Raw genomic sequence first — 18,902 nt, forward strand, 5'->3', positions numbered from 1 at the left:
ACAAAGGAGCTCCAGGAGCCCCAGGGCAGTCCTGCTCACAGGTGCCTTTAGAGGCAGAAACACACTGAGAGCAGGAGAGCATAACACAGAAAAGACCCCAGGGATCCCAGCGGATCTGGGTTGGGATCCTAGAGGGTCTTCTATGGATGGGCACATTTTCCATGTATATGCCCTTCTATGGGTGGGTGGGAAAGAGGACTCGCACACAGTCGGAACTCACGAAACATGCCCAGAAGGAGTGGAGCGGATTGAAGGCATGTCCCACAGTTTGCAGTACTTTTCCAATATGAAAATCATGGTATTTGCCTGCATCAAAGGTCCTGGGGGGGACGCATGCTGCCTCGGTCAGTAGAGCGTGCAACTTTCATCTCAGGGTCATGCATTAGAGTCCCACGTAGGTGATGGAGCCTAGCTGAAATTTAAAAAAAATAATAATAAATAGAAAACGAAGAGGTGCATGCTTCAGGAATCAGAATTACTCCCCCTAAGGTAAGGAGGGGGCATTTACCTTGGTCCTTGCAGTTCAAGAGCCATTCTGAGCACTACAGAATCCTAAATGTAGATTAACCTAGAGAACCTACACTTTTAATATTTGTTGGGTTTCCCCTGTGTGGTTAGAGGTCCACTGGCAGACAAAAGTTGACATGCTGAGCACAGAAGCGGACCAAGAAACAGACTGTTACCTGGATGCACCACATTATTCTCCGTCCTCACTGCAGTCTCCCTGGAAATGGGAATGGGTAATCGAAATGCCTGGTATTCAACACAGGTTAAGAAAAAATGGAAAGTTTGGGTTAACAGTTTAAATTATTGTGTCCTCAGATTGACTTTGATGGCAAGTGGAGACTCTGTTGCACGTCTTCTAGGTTCTGCAGGTGGAAATGAGGGGCTAAGGGACAAACTAATTATACAACTCAGAATAACTTTGGTAACTTAGTATCTTCACACTTGACACAGTTTTCTTTCATTTTGTCTGATCCCATAGTCTCATGCTTGAGTCTAAACACATTTGTACAAGGAAGGTGATATCAATACCACACCTAAAATCTGTACCGCTAAATGTTGTAGTGCTTATTCTTAATGGTACTTTAGGCTTGTTTCTAACTGCCTGTAGCTACGTTTCGGCTGACTCTCAAGGCAGCCCATTCTAACCATGTGTGCACTTCTCTTTGGCCCCACCACCAGGTGAAGCAGTGCATCTGAGCTGTCTCCATCGCTGGGGGAAGGATGTAGGTCAGATAGGTAATAAAGAGAAAGGGGGACTGGGGTGCAGCAAAACGAAAGCATGCTTATGTGTGGGTTGATTCCAGAGAGGACCATTGCATTGCTTTTTAAAATTTTTTAATTTACTTATTTGAGAGAGAGTACTTGAGATATCAGGAGCGGTGGTGGGGGTAGTGGAAGAGGAACAGAGAGAAGCTGACTCACCACTGAGCAGGGAGCTGGACATACGGGCTTATCCCAGGACCCTGGGATTCTGACCTGAGCCAAAGACTGACACTTAAACAACTGAGCCACCCAGGTGCGCTTTAAAATAATTTTTAAACTAATCTGGTCCACTTAACATAGGCATTGTATTAGTTTCACATAAGGTCATGGGATTTATTTTGTATTTCTTTTTTAAATATTATTTATTTATTTAGAGCAGGGGTGATGGGCAGACGGAGAGGAAGAAAGAATCCCAAGCTGACTGCACTGAGCATGAAGGCTAAACTGGGGCTCAATCGCATGACCCTGAGATCATGACCTGAGCTGAAATCAAGAGTCAGACGCTGAACCGAGAGAGCCACCTTGGTATTTCTAAGAATGATATGTTTAGCCTTCTCTCTGAAATAGGCACTGAGTAATGAGCAAGGCGGAGAGAAACCATAGTACCCATAGGCGCCAAGGTCAGATTGCCCAAAATGTACCACAATGGCATATTTGGGGGAAACAGAATGCCACAACGACCACTGGTGCATGTTCATTCAGACTCCAAGATCTCTGAGAAAACTCGAGATTGCAGGGTTAAAAATAACCTGAAAGGATCAGAGTGAAATGCCCTTGGGATGTGTGTGGTCTGATCTAAAGTACACAGCAGAAGATGTTTTGTAGATAGGAAGCCAGCTGTAACAGCACACTGTGCATTCCCTTTTTTGTTTTCTTATCCTGTGTTAAAGACCGAGTACAATGCTGTTTACAATTAATTGATCACAGCCAGTTGCAGATTTCTTTATTCCTTCTCCACTGCCATTGCTTCACTTGACTAACCCTGTGTACGTGGAAGATGCGCCTTACTAAGCCCCTGCTGTAAATCATTATAGTACTATATCACTGTAGAAGGTATATTAGATTATGGAAAATAAACCTCAGGACCTCGGGCTGTTTGCTTGGGGTCCCCTGTGCCTCGCTATACTGTCGTCTCTTTTTCTTTTTTTAAAAGATTTTATTTATTTATTTGAGAGAGAGAATGAGATAGAGAGAGAGTGAGCATGAGGGGGGGAGGGTCAGAGGGAGAAGCAGACTCCCTGCTGAGCAGGGAGCCCAATGCGGGACTCGATCCCTGGAATCCAGGATCATGACCTGAGCGGAAGGCAGCCGCTTAACCAACTGAGCCACCCAGGCGCCGCGGTAGTCTCTTTTTCTCAGTTCCTTCGCCACCCCAGGTCCCCGACTCTCTGAGGTCGACAATATTGATTATTTTGAATTGAAGCTACCCAAAAAGAAACTGGTACCAGGACACTCAAACCCTCCTCTGTCTCCCTGAAAGCAGGAAACCAATCTCCCATATGAAAAAGGCACCCCCTGTACTAAGAAGTAAAAAGACATCCTTCTCACCAGGGTTTCTAAATTCGGTCTAGACACTCTCTAAATTAAAACTCCCCCAAATCCCTGAGAAATGTATTTTCTCCTTGTCTAAAATGCATAAAAACTGTCTGCCTTAATACTTTATATTTCTTTAAGGGTCTCCATTTCAATATCCGTTCTCCATGCGTATTCAATGTCTCAGTGAAACTTAATTCTTACTTAAGCTGGGAGACCAGGACAGGTAACAGAGGAACTTCTCCTTCCCTGCATACCTTTTTTGTGATCCTAATATCTTAGCCAATGATTTGTAAAGGAAAGAAGTAACAGAATTATATACCTGGGAAAAAGATTTGTCCCCAGGAAGGAATTTCTGGTATTTTTAACAGTGGAAATATCTACATTTGATCCAAAGTCTCCTAAAAAGTATTTATTTTTAAGTTGAACTTCTAATTTAAGTGTCCCCTGAAATTCAGATGTGCCTTCCCAGAGGGTACGTTAGGAGACTCCACAGGGAAGCTCGCAGCCAAGTCCTGTGTGGGGGCCGTGCTGCCATCAAGTGCTGAAGGAGTTTGGGAAAATCTCTTCATCTCTCTGCGCTCAGCTTCCTCATATGTAAGATAAGGTTGTTATTCAAATTCTCCACGGTCCCTTCCTGCTCAGTTTCTGTGAGTGCACAAGGGTCTGCGGTGCCTTTGAAGCAGCCCTGGGGACTGCAGCTGAGACCTGACTTGGTCCCTTCACTGTGTGTCTCTTGCAGGAGCCTGAGCTGAGCCCACACTGAAAACAGAGAACAGAGGGAGCATTTGGGAGACAGAAAATCAGCAGGTTTGGAGGATGAGAATAACGCAAAGAAGGACAAGGCAATGGTGGAGCAGGTGGTTGCCCAAAGGAGGTAAGAAGAAGGACAAGTTGGGTCCAGAAAAATCAGGGGAAACTGAGGAATGCATACAGCGGCATCCAACTCTGCAAGGAGCAGCCTGAGCTGAGCAAGGAGAACGAGGAGAGTAACTTTGTCCACAGTGAACCTGTGCACCTCCCGAGGAGCCCCACGGAATGGATCGGGGTTGGTTTGTACTGCAGGGAAGCACCAGTTCCAAGAGGAGGAGGAGGAGGAGGGGCACCTGGGTGGCTACATCTTTAAGCGTCTGCCTTCAGCTCAGGTCGTAATCTAAGGGTCCTGGGATCGAGCCCCGCATGGGGCTCTCTGCTCGGCGGGAAGCCTGCTTCTCCCTCTCCCGCTCCCCCTGCTTGTGTTCCCTCTCTCGCTATGTCTCTCTCTGTCAAATAAATAAAGAAAATCTTAAAAAAAAAAGAGGTGGACGATGTGACCATGAGGTTCTGCCCCAGACCCCTAGCTTTGACCTTGGAGCTCCCTCACGGTCGATGTTCTCCAAGTAAGTGTGGGCTTAGAGGGATCAGTGATGTTTGGATAAAGGTTGGACTTGTCCATTCTTACCACAAAGAGTTCTACCCTAAGGTCAGGAAGGGCCAGGTTAGGAGACCCTTGCCTCTGAGGCAGTGATACCAATTATATTCTTCTGAATTTATGGTTGTCAAAGACTTTACACACCTTTGTCTTGACCGTGTGTTGAGTGTTTCATTTTCCTTAGTCTCTGTTATGAACTTGGAATTCTGACATCAATAAGATTTCACAGAGGAGGTCAAAGCAGTGAGAGGAAGAATGCAAACAAAATCTTGTAGCTCAGCGCCCCTGGGTGGCTCAGTTCATCGAGAGCCTGCCTTCAGCTCAGGTCATGATCCCAGGCTCCAGGGATCAAGCCCCATTGAGGGGGGTGGCTCCCTGCTCAGCAGTGGAGTCTGCTTCCCCCTGTCCCTTCCCCAGCTGTTCTCTATCTTTCTCTCTGTCTCTCTCTCACTCTTGCTTTCTCCCTCACGCTGTCTCTCAAATAAATATATAAAATCATTTTAAAAACTGTTGTAGCTCTCCTAACCTGGGGTATGGTGGCAGTGCAGAGGATGGAGGGGGGAGGGGGCTAGGCCGAAGACATCTCTTCCTACTGAGAGAACCATTGAGAGGAATCCAAGAGGACAGTCCCTCTTCATCAGAGCTCACCACAGGGGAGTGTCATGGGGCATTGAGAGTGTAGGGCAGGCTCCTCTGGAAGGAAGGGTATTTGTTGCCTCCTGGAAGAAAGCAGAGAGCATTCGTGCATGTATTTGGGACAGGAATGTAGTTGAGATTAGAAATTTGCCACCCCCTTTATCAGATCCATGAAGGAATGTCTCCGAGAGCTTCCTCAGTGCTTGGTTTGGTCCTAGGAGTCATGAGTACAGAGATGAGTAAAACATTATCCCAATTGTCGTGGGGCTCTCAGTCTAGTTACCAGAAGTCATGAAAAGTGTAGTGGTGGTGGATTCCTTGGAGGAAGTGGCCAGTGCTGCCTGGGGATGGCCTGGTCTCCCTCCGTGTTTTCCAACAGCTGGATGACCTGTCCTGACCCAGGGACCCTGGGCCTCAACTCAATTTCAGCCTCTCAGGACACAGCCAACACCTAGGTTCCATGTAAACCCAAAGCAGTCAACACTATGAAGGTCTGCAGAGGAAACTGCTGCTATCAGTAGCTCCCCACTTTGTCTTGGCCAACTGGAAAATAGAGGCGAGTTCATTAAGTCTTGTAGGGTCATCCTTGCCCTAATGATCAGGGATTAGTCTTTCTCTCTGTTAAGTGAAATACTTTCTAGCTTCAGTATTCTCTCTCCACTTAAAAACTTTGGAACTATTGGCTAAAGTATAGATCAAGTAGCTACAGTGAAAAAGGGGTAAAGCAACTTCCAAGCTGCAGTGAGAATGCGCAGAAACTCTTATACTGAATAATAATCGGACAAATCACTTTTAAATTGCACAAAAGGTTTATACAGTAATTCTGGAATAGACAATGTAAGTCTGTCGCTTTCTCCTTCTTCTTAACATTGCTTTGATAATTTAAGATCATTTCCATTTCCATATAAACATTTGGATCAGCTTAGAAATACTTACTAAAATGTCTGCTAGAAGGTTGATTGGCATTGTATTAGATCTTTTGATCAATTTGGGAAGAATTGTCCTCTAACCATAATGAGTCTTCCAATCCACCACAAATTTTATCTCCCCATGTATTTAGTTCTTTAATTTCTGGAAGTAGTGCTCTGCAGTTTTCAGTGTAATGTTCTGACACATATTGTGTCTGCTAAGACAATGCAATAGGAAACCTGGTCAAAAGACTTGAAGAAGAAATGCTTCACAAAAGAAGATACACAAATGGCCAAAAAGCACTTGAAAAGATGCTCCACTTGAAACCATTGAAAAGCATGAAGTTGAACATAAATCAAAAGGGATTCACTAATGTCTCTGCAAGGCTCCATCTTAAACTAAGTAACCTTTTCCTTCTCTTCTGCAAACCTCTGCTCCTCCCTTCTAAGCCTTTTGTTTCAGGAGCCTGGTACCACCCTAAAGACAGGATGAAGGAGGCTGGCATCATGCACACAATTTCTGTCAAAATAAAACACCCCCCCCGCCCCTTCCTTCAGGGGGAGGGGACTTACAGTTTTTGAGGGCCTTGGCCTGTTCTAGCCCCCTGTGCCCCGAAAAGCAATAAAGCTATTGTTCCTCAATATTCCAAACTCTGTCTTCGTCTTATATTTTGGCTCTGAAGCACAGAGGTCAGTTTTCGACCGTACACTCAGCCATTGGGAAGATAAATTAATACTACAGTGAGTTACCATTACACAACCATCCCCGTGGCTAAAATTACGAAGACCGAAAACATATGTGGTGAGGATGTAAAGTAACTAGACGTTTCATACACTTGTGGGAATGAAAAATGGTCCAACCACCGAGAAAAGCTGAACCACAGATAAACATTTACCAATCACGTGAACGGCCATTCCTCTCCTAAGGATTTACACAATATGGCCACACAGCAAACTGCACATGAATATTCATCATAGCTTTATTCCCCATGGCCAAACCCAGGAAACTGCATAGATGGCCATGAATAGGTGAATGTACAGACCAAATATATCCATACAGAGGAATACTCCTTAGCAATGAAAAATTCTGAACTGGTGATCCATTAGTAATATGGATAGATATAAGAATCCTTAGGCTGCACGGAGGAATGTAGGCATAAAAGAGTTCCATTTCCATAACGTGGTTAAAAATCAAGCCGTCTTTGATGCCAGTGGTTGCCTGGGGCTGAGGGTGAAGGCAGTGAGAGACTTCAATGGATCCACCCAAGGGAAGCTGTGAGGTAGAAGAAATGCCCTGTGTCCTGAATGGAGCAGTAGTTTCAATTGTATGTACATCTGTGAAAATGCATTTAGTTGTACAGTTTATCTTTTTAAATTTTTATTTGTTGAGAAAGCACTCACACTGCATCCTCTCTCTCTTACCGTCCAAAGGAGGAGAAGAACGATCATCAGTGGCAATGGGCAGCTGTGGAAACAACACCTAAAATCACGTTCATGCTCAGGAGAGAACAATGTGCCTCCTCCTTGAGGTTTCAGGTCCTCTACACGTTCAGAGAAAATTCTCTAGTAACAAACTGTAGAAATGAACTGGAGGGTATTATGCTAAGTGAAATTAAGTCAATCAGAGAAAGACATGTATCCTATGACCTCACTGATAGGAGGAATTCTTAATCTTAGGAAACAAATTGAGGGTTGCTGGAGTGGTGGGGGTGGGAGGGATGGGGTGCCTGGGTGATGGGCATTGGGGAGGGTATGTGCTATGGTGAGCGCTGTGAATTGTGTAAGACTGATGAATCACAGACCTGTACCTCTGAAACAAATAATATATTATATGTTTAAAAAAAGAGAGAGAGAGAGAAGCTAGTAGGAAGGGAAAAATGAAGGGGAGGAAATCGGAGGGGGAGATAAGCCATGAGAGAAGATGGACTCTGAGAAACAAACTGAGGGTTCTAGAGGGGAGGGGTGGGGGGATGGGTTACCTGGTGATGGGTATTAAAGAGGGCACATTCTGCATGGAGCACTGGGTGTTATGCACAAACAATGAATCATGGAACTCTACATGAAAAACTAATGATGTAATGTATGTTGATTAACATAACAATAAAAAATTTTAAAAAATAATAAAAAAGAGAGAGAGAAGCTAGTAGGAAGGGAAAAATGAAGGGGAGGAAATCAGAGGGGGAGACGAACCATGAGAGACGATGGACTCTGAGAAACAGACAGAGGGTTCTAGAGGGGAGGGGGTGGGGGGATGGGTTAGCCTGGTGGTGGGTATTAAAGAGGGCAGCATTGAAGGGAGCACTGGCTGTTATAGGCAAACAATGAATCATGGAACACTACATCAAAAACTATTGATGTAATGTATGGTGATTAACATAACATAATAAAATAAAATTAAAAGAAAGAAAGAAAGAAATGATCTCTGAAAGTACAGCCTTAATTGTACACTTTAAAGGGATGCCGTCTACTGTACCTAAATTATACCTCAGCAACATTCATGTAATAATCTACTATATTTCTCTATACTAGCAGTGAGCATTTAGAAAATGAAATTTTTAAAAAAAGGAAATGAAATTCAATAAACAGAGTGGAGATTCATGTCCACCTTCATTAAATGTATGAGAACACATGTAACAAAGATACCTGAAAACTCTTGCTGAAATAAATTAAAGGATACTAAATAATTAGGAAAAAATATATCACATTCATGGACTAGACCACTCAAATTTGTTGGAACATCAAATCAGCATTATTCTGATTCATACTGGAGAAGGCAGTTTGGGGGCAAATTTACAAGCTAATTCTCAAATGTATTTGGAAATCAACATACCTAAATAGCCAAGACAACCTTGAAGAATTAAATTGGAGAAATTTACTAAATTTTAAACCTCACCGTAAAGCTACAGTAATTAAGGTGCTCTTAATGGTGTAAGTAACACAATGTAAATATATCAATGTGAGAGAGTAGAGAGTAATAAAATTTCCTGATACGCATATACATTTTTAAAATTTTTCTTTTAATTTTACTTCTTTTCAATTATTTTCTTTTTAAGTAATCTCTGCATCCCACATGGCGCTCAAACTCAAAAAAAAAAAAAAATAAAAGGTTGTGAGTTTTACCTGAGCACTGATTAGTACAGCTGCATGGGACAGGGAATCTTTACCAGGAGAGAGTGTCATGACAAAGGAAATTTTGATAAAGGGTTATATACCAAAATATATTTTTTACATAAAAAGTGACAAATTTTTATACAAAAGACATTGTAGAAAGTCACTGCATTTCCCGGTCTTAAATTTCTAGTACATGTAGGGCTGTATGGCTTTAATGTTATGGGAACCAGGGAAGTGTCTTCCTTTTTCTTATCTTTTCCAGAATGCTCCTTTTGGGTTCTTTTCTTTCATAAAGCAGATGTCCAATGTGTGCTTGGGGTGAAATAGAGCCCATGCATTGAGGTTTTGTGGATTCATTTTGACCTTGGTAAATGTGAAAGCATCGCTTCCTTGGGAGCCCAGGGGCAGGACCCACAAACATTAAAGGTGGACAATTGCCTTTATCAGTGCTACAGCGACCTCCTAAGTCTCTGGCTCCTAAGATCTAGGGGGGAACCTGTGCTGAAGAAGTGAAGAGGTGCTTCAGGGCACCACTTCCCCTGCCTGCCTGTTTCTCTCTCCTCAACCTCAGCTTCTATGCCACTGAACACCACTGCACACATCTACTGTGGACATCATCCATCATTGACCCATGACCTCGAACTGCCCATGTTTGCTTCCAGGAATACAACCACAGGTCAATGGCATGAGGTCAACTCAAAGAAATCTAGCAAGCCATGGTCCACCTTTTTAAAATTGTTCCAAATTTTTAAAAAATATTTTTCCAGTATAGTTAACATACAGTTCCATGAGTTTCCAGTATATAACATGGTGATTGAACATTTCCATACATTGCCCAGTGCTCATTACCACAAGTACACTTCTTAATCCCCATCACCTCACCCATCCCCCAAGCCCCCCTACCCTCGGCAACCATCAGTTAGTTCTCTATAGTTAAGGGTCTCTTTCCTGGTTTGTCTCTCTCCCTTTTCTATTTCCTTTGCTTACATGTTTTGTTTCTTAAATTCCACATAGGAGTGAGATCATGGGGTATTTATCTTTCTCTCACTGACTTATTTCACTTAGCAGAATACACTCTGGCTCCATCTGTGTCCTTGCAAATGGCAAGATTTCATTCTTTTTTTTGGCTGAATAATATTCCATGGTATAAATAGATAGATAGACAGATAGATAGATAGATATAGATATGTGTGTGTGTGTGTGTGTGTGTGTGTGTGTGTGTGTGTGTACACACATATATATATATATATCTTCTTTATCCATTCATCTTTCGATGGACACTTGGGTTGCTTCCATATCTTGGCTATTGGAAATAATGCTGTAATAAACAAGATACGGGGCATATATCTTTCCAAATTAGTGTTTTCACTAATTTCATTTTCTTTGGGTAAATCCCCAGTAGTAGAATTACTGGGTCACATGATAATTCTATTTTTAATTTTTTGAGGACCATCCATACTGTCTTCCACAGTGGCTGCACCAGTTTGCATTCCCACCAACAGTGCATGAGGGTTCCTTTTTCTCCACATCCACACCAACACTTGTTTCTTGTGTTTTTGATTTTAGCCATTCTGACAGGTGTGAGGTGATAACCTCATAGTGGTTTTGATTTGCATTTCCTCAATGATGAATGATGTTGAGCATCTCTTCACCTGTCTGTTGGCCATCTATATGTCTTTTCTGGAGAAATGTCTATCCATGTCTTCTATTTTTAATTGGATTATTTGGGTTTTTGGGTGTTGAGTTGTATGTGTTTTTTTTTAAGATTTATTTATTTATTTGACAGAGAGACACAGCGAGAGGGGGAACACAAGCAGGGGGAGTGGGAGAGGGAGAAGCAGGCTTCCCGCTGAGCAGGGAGCCCAATGCGGGGCTCAATCCCAGGACCTTGAGATCATGACCCGAACCGAAGGCAGACGCTTAACAACTGAGCCACCCAGGCGCCCCGAGTTCTATATGTTCTTTATTTATTTTGGATACTAACCCCTTATCAGATATGTCATTTACAAATATCTCCTCCAATTCAGTAGATTGTCTTTTTGTTTTGTTGATGTATTCCTTTGCTGTTTAGAAGATTTTATTTTGATGGGTCCCGACAGTTTATTTTTGCTTTTGTCTCCTTTGCCTTAGGTGACAAATCTAACTCTTGCTTTTCTGGGTTGTGCTTCATGGAAACACAGGATGGAGAGAGAGCCACAATGTTTCCCCAAGGTCAGCCTATGCTCTGGTGGAGTTGGTACCTTTGTGGGAGGCAATCAGTTATGTCCTTTCACGGATGCCTTTCCAGTGTTCCACATCAGCTCTCAGTTCTGGGCCCTAAAAGGAAGCTCACCAAGATGAGGCCCTATCCATACCTCCTCTAATGCTGGACCCTAGGGAAAAGCCAGGGGCAGGAGTATAGAAGCTGCATCCATGTGTGAGAACTCATCACCCTCTGAAATTGCCGGTGTTGGTGCTCTTGGCCTCAGATCCTCACCTGCCGACAACAGCCCTCTCGGCACCTGTCACAGGGTACTGTCAGGACCAGTAGAAAGGTGAAAGCATCTGGGAAAATATCAAGCAGTCAATGTGAACAGAGGTGGGGGCCTCCCCCAAGGTACATACATGCGGTGACTCTGTCTGAAGGAGAGTGCTGGCTGGACTCCAGTGCTCCACTTCTCCATGTGCAGCGAGCACCCAGCCACAGAGTCTCAGGCCCCTTCCTAAGGATGGGGGCTGCTTGGACAGTATGCAGTGATAATAAAGTCTTTATTTGTCTGACATTCTGTACTATTCAGAGTGTATCTGCAAGTACTATGCTCAATTGATCCAATTAATCTTCATGGTCCCAATTGTAGATAGACAGGTATTAGTATGTTCACCTAAGCAAACAAAATGAATGGTTGCTTTGCAAAAGAAGAAATACAGGTAACTAACAGATTCAAACTAAAACAAGATACTATTTTTCATCTGTCATATTGACAAGAATTATTTCAAAAGTTAATGTTTGTTTGGCATTTTGTAAAGCTCACTGAGTCACTATTAAGTACCAGGCAGTAGGAGAGACAGAAAGGACATACAGACCTGGATTAGTCCATCTGAGTCCTTGCCCTCAAGAGGCTTTGATCTAGAGCAGAGCTTCTCGACCTCTGCACAACTGACGTTAGAGTTGGGCTACCCTTTGTTTGCGGGAGAGGTTCCTGTGCTTGAAGGATGCTCAGCAGCATCCCAGCCTCTTCATACTAGATTCCAGTAGTACCCCATCCCCAGTTGAGATAACCAAAAATGTCTCCAGACATTGCAAAATGTCTCCTGGGCAGCAAAATTGCCCCCAGTTGAAAACCACTTGTCCAGGTTAACAAGAAAACTGGGAAATTGTGTTTATGAACTCGTGGTGAGAGTAGTATTTTAATTGGAGGGCAATGTGACAATGTGTCTTGAACTTCCTCAGACACCTTGCTCCAGCAATTTCACTTCTGCTAGGCCAGGGAAACAGCAAGAGAGCTTAGTGTAGCTTGGCTGTGAATGAAGAAAGCAAGCCTTGCTAGAAATTCTAACCCAAGTCTACACCCACCGGGATGTACACAAACTCAACACAGAAAACAGGTGAAATGTACCCATTACCAGATGCAACATAGTAAAATGAATATTGCCCAAGAAAAAGAGAAAAGTGTAATAGCAGCCGAGGAGCAAGTGATTCTCTACAAAGAAACAATAATCAGAGCAGAGAGCAACTTCTCCTCAGCCATAATAAAAGCCCACGGGAATGGAACGATATCTTTACGGACTTATGAGGAAAGAAAATCTAAAATTCTACATTACAATAAACTATTGTTCAAAAGTAAAGACAAAATTAAAACATTCTCAGACAAATAAAGATTGAAAGAAATGTTACCACTCACAGCATTAAAGACTTTTGGAAAGAAGCTGTTGACCAATAAGAAATGAGTAGCAAAGGCAGAGAATCAAGAGGCAGGGATCAAAATACCAGTAAACATATGGAGAACTAGTTCTTGTAATAAAAATAACCAGGATTACTAATTTAGGGAGGTTTAAAGATAAGGCCAAAGTAAAATACTGAAAACAGCATGTTAGAAAATAGAGTAAGTGGTCAAACTGCAAGGTTTCAATGTCTTCACGCTGTTGGGGGCGGGGGGGGGGTAGCAGGCACAGTCCTGAGGTCCAGAGTTCACTAAAGCAAGTGTGCACGTCAAAGCTTACGGTCGGCCATGAAAAGAACTGCACTTGAATGGGGGACTTCCATACCAGCAGCAAAAGTAAAGGGAATAAAGGAACTTTGATCAGTTACTCAGTCTGTGCTAGGAGACTGAAAAGAAGGGAAAAAAATGTCAAAGAAAACTGCAATAAATAGAGAGTACAAAATACTGTTGTTGGAACTAGGTCTGAATTCATCAGTCATCACAGTAAATGTAAACGGATAAAATACTACAGTTAAAAGACAGATTTTGAGATAGGATTCATCCACCCATATGCTGCTTAAAGGAGCTGAAATAACATCAGAAAAGATGGATGTGAAAAGATGGGAAGAAGAAAAATGTCAGAAACGTGGCTGAGCAAGACAAAGGCCCAGTGGTCAACCTGAGACTAGGCCGAAAAAGAACCCCGCTGATAACCAGGTATTGTTGGCAAAGCCACATTTGGCCTGGCCTGGAAGGAAGTCCCCAACATGCTCCAAAACTGGAGATCACCTCTGAGAAGCCAAAGCTTTAAAATTCCTTGGCGAAGGTGAACTTCAGGAACGGTCTGAAAGGGTCAACCACGCTGGCCTCAGAGCACAGCCTCAGTGTCTACACCAGAAACACGCAGCTGCTGGGGTAGATACACAGGAAGGTTTACTAAACTGAACATCTTCAAAATCAAGAACTTATTACGCAAACAGAAATGCCCAGGAAATGTTCTCATGGGAGCCGTGTGGTGTGTCTGGGAGAAAAGGTCCTGTGGTCGCATGTTAGTCTTAGGGTCCTCGTGAAGCTTAATAAGCTGTTCCTGAAATCCACATGGATAAATAAATGAGAAAACTGGCCCTGACAATTTTGGAGAAGAATGTAAAGGAGGTACTGAACTCTGTCCTCATCAGTTAAGACCACACTAACTTAAGACACATTATTGTCCTAAGGATAGAAAAGTAGACCTTGGAACAGGAGAGCACAGAGACGACCATCTGGGAAGCTGCTATGGGACAGAAGTAGTGTTACTATCTCAGGGTGAAAAGATGGATTGGTCAATTACTGGTGCAGGGACAGCAAGCCAGCCATACGGATGTCCATCCTGCACCAGAACTAAATTCCACATGGAGTTAACACGTGAATGTTAAAAGGAAAAGCAAAATTTCTGGGACAACAATGATCACCTCATGTTTCCTGGGTGATTTTCAGGCACTGGGCACTCTTTCAAGGAGATTACACTAAATCTGAAAAACAATGAAGCCAACACTATTATCCCCATTTTATAAAGGAGAAAGTGGGGTCCAGAGAGAGGTCTCACCCAAGTCACAGAGTCGCTAGGTACTGTGGCCTACCAGCACAGTGCTCTATATAATACAGGGGACTCTACAGAGCGGGAGCAGGTATGCACTTCATAAACAAGACACCCAAAGCACAAGCCATAAGAGAAAAGATGGGAAAGTGGGACTAGGTTAACTTCAAAATCTTTGACATAAGACACCATAAGCCACATGAAAGACAAGCTGTAGTCTAAAAAAAAAAGTCTTTGGAATGCAACACAGTGAACAAAAAATAGCATCTAGACTACAAAAAGAACTAAAACTTGGGCACCTGGGTGGCTCAGTCGATTGGGCATCTGCCTTCAGCTTGGGTCATGATCCTGGGGTCCTGGGATCGAGTCCCATGTTGGGCTCCCTGCTCTGCGGGGAGCCTGCTTCTCCCTCTCCTCCCCACTTTTGCTCTCTCTCAGTATCTCTGTCTCTCTCTCTCTCAAATAAATAAAATCTAAAAAACATTAGAACTAAAAATTAATGAGAAAAATGCACCCAGGCCAATAGGAACACCAGCAGGTGACAGAGGGGAAGCGGGAGAACTATGCTCACATTTCTGAGCAACATGGAAAATGCAAATGAAGTAATAAGATATAACTTCCCCACAGTCAGGTCAGCAAAATGTGTACTTCGACAGTACCTTGCCGGAAAAGTCGTGAGCCGAGGGCAGTCTGACACCATGCCAGGGGAATATGGGGATGTGAACAGGAGCAACGCTTTGGCAGGACAGAGAGGCCCCAGCAGCTGTGCATCCTGGGGGAGCCGCTGGGAGCTCGCCCACCCCGCCTCTCACCATCTCCGCTAGACAGTTTCTGCACAGTCTGCCATCAAAAAGCCTTCTCTCTCTCCCCACATCGGTAGGCATCAGTCAGTCCATCGGAGCCCCACAGAAACTCCCACACAGAACATAATGAGCCATTAAACACGACTTTGAAGACAAATGTTTAACCACGGGGGAAAACATTCACAGTACATTGTTTAAGAAGGGTTCAAAACATTATGTTCAATAAGATCCACATTTTAAGGAAAAATACAGGAAAGAGAAAATATGCAAAAACTATACACTAAATATTCACTGTGTTTATTTCTAACTAGTTTTATATGTACCCTTCTCCTAGTTGTATATCTTATTTCAAAAATTTAAATCTTCATTATTAACAGTGTAACTTTTGTGATTAAAAACAGTTTGTAAAACAGTGAATCATGGAACACTACATCAAAAGCTAATGATGTATGGTGATTAACATAACAATAAAAAATTTTAAAAAGTTTTAAAATCAATGTTTCCAATACTCTTCTGCTCTACATATTTATTTATATGTTATGAATACCCATATATTTTTATATGCACACAAATATGTGAATATATACTATATTATTAAATACTTTTGTTTCTCCTATTCTGGGCTCTGTGCTCAGTGCTTTACCTGCACAACCTCAAGGCCCACTCCCTAACACCAAGGAGCATCTCAGAACTTGCCAGAAGCAGCAGCCAGGTCTGGCTGACTCCAACACTTTTCTCGGCCATGCTTGACCAAAAACCCAGATGAAACCTCCAAACCTAAGTCTCTGGGTTGGTCAAGGTGGAGACAGAAACAGGTCTCCTGGCGGCAACGCTGCCATGTCCCACTTCTGCACACAGGGTCTCCTCGTGTGCCGACAGCTGTGACCTCAGGTGTGCAATGGACAACGAATAGGATTCATCTCATTGTGGAAGAGTTCCCAGTCTTCCAGAGCATCAGAGAGCACATCAAGGGGAGAAGTCTCCCTAGACAACTAGCAAGACTCACACACTCTCACAGAGACTGAGACATAACTGAGCATGAGCTACATGTCTGACAGATGTACATCACCTCCCAAAAGAAGATGGTCTGAGATTCAGTCCTGGCTGCGCCTCTGTCTTAGTCTCCTGAGGCTGTTGCAACAAAGGACCATAGACAGGGTGGTATGAAACAATAGAATTGTATTCTCTCCCAGTTCTGGAGGCTGGAAGTCTGAAATCAAGATGTCAACAGGGATGCAGACTCCAAGGGAGAATGTCGTCTTGCTCTCCCCCAGCTTCTGGTGGCTCCAGGCCCCCGGGCTGGTGGCTGCATCACTCCCATCCTGTCTCCACCTGCATGTGGCCCTCATCTCTGTGTGTCTCTCTGCCTTCTCTTCTGTCATTACGACAGGGGTCACTGGATTCAGGGCCCACCTGGATAGTTCAGGATGATCTCATCTCAAGACCCTTAACTCAATGACATCTGCAAAAACCCACCTAAGGTCACATTCCCAGGTTCCTGGTGGCCATACCTTCCGGAGGATCACCACTTAACTCATTATAGCTTCTTTCTAGTATTTAGTGACAGAAGCAAGGTATTGAACCCCTCTTAGCACTGATTCTTTATCTAGAAAATTAGGATATTAATTCCTGGGTGATTCTGAAAGTCTGTTCAGGTTACGTGTATGTATATATACACAAATATATAAAAGGTGCTTAACAGAGTGCCTAGCACATAGTGAGTCTAAACTAAATGTCACTTACTAGAGTCACCATCATGATCATGTTCTTCATCCCCAGTTCAGCAATGCTAGCTTCCTCCCGAATCAGCAGAGACAAGCCTTGGAGCTCAAAGAGGATGAGTAATTCACCCAAGGTTCCTACTGAACAATGTGGAGTCTGACACCAACCTCTTGCAGTCCACAGCTGTCAAAGGTCCATTCCAGGACCAAACTGCCTCTAGTTCACAGTGGTGAGGCAGCAAAGCAGGTGCAGGGGGGCGGGGGGGGCGGGGGAGTGGCCAATGGACAAAGAAGGCCATGCCAGCATTGAACGGGTAAATCTCCACGTGCAGCCCAGGGCCTGGCTGGCCTCAGGTCTGGGGCTCCTTCCAGTCAGGGGTGATACAGCAGTGCTTTGGAGATTCACATCAGCCCAGAACAGCAGGTGACGGCACACCCAGGATGCTCCGGAGAACAGACACAGGCAACAGACAGAGGCCACACAAGCCTGGCTCCAAGGCCGGGCTCAGAGGCCACTGCCCTTTCCCAGCTGCTTCATCCGGGTACTGCTCCTCATTACAAAGTGGCTAGCTTGCGGAGGGGCATGGAGCGAGCTCTCACAATCCGTCCCTACATGGGACCTCTTGGTGGTCCATGTGCTTCCAGCTCCCAGTCCCCTGTGACAGCGAGGAAGTGGAGTTTTGGGGCCACTCCCTTGACCCTCAGCTGGGTCCAGACCAACGTTCCAGGCCCACGGAGTGAGTACTTCCAGTCACACTCACGACCACACAGGTGTCTCCCACACACAGACCCAGACAATGCCACCTCTACAAACCCCCAGTCCTTGGATACACGTGGGATCTGACCTAGAAACGTCCCCACTCTAATGCAAGGACATGCCCGCAGATCCTGGCCGGTAGACGTCACCTCCCCAAACCACCGCACCTGCCTCCTCCCTAGCCAGCCTGGTGAGCCCCCTAACCGGGAGGACATCTGGAGATCTGAGACCACTGAGCACATTTCCCTGCTTCCTCCAGCTCCTTTCCTCCTTCTTATTTGGGACTCAAACACAGAATAATGAAAGATAACAGAACTTGTGACACCAAATGGCCAGAGTGCCACTTGCCTTTTTGATGATGGAACAAGGGAAGTGAAAGGTAGTGATCACATACGACTGGATCGTCTGTGGTCCATCCTCAGCCGCTGCCCCGGGGGGCGACCTTTCCCCAGGCATTCGATGGTGCAGACCGCGATGGCAATGCTGACAGGCCAGGGGGGTACAGCCTCCGCCACCCGGCGATGCCCTTCACTGTAGCTTTCTGAGCTGTGGTGAGCGGGACGGCTGCACAGAGGACTGGGATGAGGAGTTGGGGACACGACCCTAAAGCGCTCTGCAGTGTTTGGCACAAAACAAACGCTCAGCCATGACGTACTGCTGTCATTGTCAGAAGCAGAATTTTCTAAGCTCAGTGTGCAGCCACCACATCAGGTCATGGTCATGGGATTCCATGGGGTCATTTCCAGTAGAGCTCAAACATCCCATGGCAACCAAACATTCTCCAGCTCTCAGCTTAAGTCAGCAAGTATATACCGGGGGCCCACGACATGCCCAGCACCACACTAACGAGGGTCAGGAATGAAGGGGCCCAACCTCACTGAGAAGGCAGATGAACTCACAGGCAGGCAGCAGCAGGGTGGACAGATGTGGGCTCAGTCCCAGGGCACCTCTCGCCAGCGTGACGGCCTCGGCCAATTTCTGAAAGCTCTCTGGACCTCAGTCTCCTCGTCTGGCAATGGAGCGTGATGACAACTTGTCTTGTGAGGGAGGGCCCAACGAAGCAGCGCTTTCAGTGCTCTTAAAACAGTGTTTTCACAGAGTAAGCACTTCCTAAATGCTGGCGATTATCCACGGGCAGAGCACAAAGGGAGACGAGGGGAAGCAGGGAGGAGACGGGGTGGGGGAGACATCAGGGGTGGCTTTGGTCAAGGCAAGGTCTGCAGAGAAGGCAGGAGTGAGGAGTGGCCACTTCACTTCCCAAACGCCCTAGGAAGGTGG

General features: G+C 44.7%; 1 non-coding gene and 1 pseudogene across 1 annotated transcript; both read right to left on the minus strand.

Moving 5' to 3' along the window:
- LOC148161912 (phosphatidylinositol transfer protein beta isoform-like) overlaps positions 1 to 18,902 on the minus strand; it is a 65,818-nt pseudogene that overhangs the window by 8,549 nt on the left and 38,367 nt on the right.
- Positions 7,150 to 7,362, minus strand: LOC148161914 (small nucleolar RNA U3). Its single transcript, XR_015767301.1, has one exon. It is a non-coding gene; the product is annotated as a small nucleolar RNA U3 (small nucleolar RNA).

The sequence above is a fragment of the Eumetopias jubatus genome, unplaced genomic scaffold (assembly GCF_037043125.1).
Source record: "Eumetopias jubatus isolate StellerSeaLion01/CBP00866 unplaced genomic scaffold, mEumJub1_p1.0 scaffold_39, whole genome shotgun sequence".
NCBI classification, from domain to species: domain Eukaryota; kingdom Metazoa; phylum Chordata; class Mammalia; order Carnivora; family Otariidae; genus Eumetopias; species Eumetopias jubatus.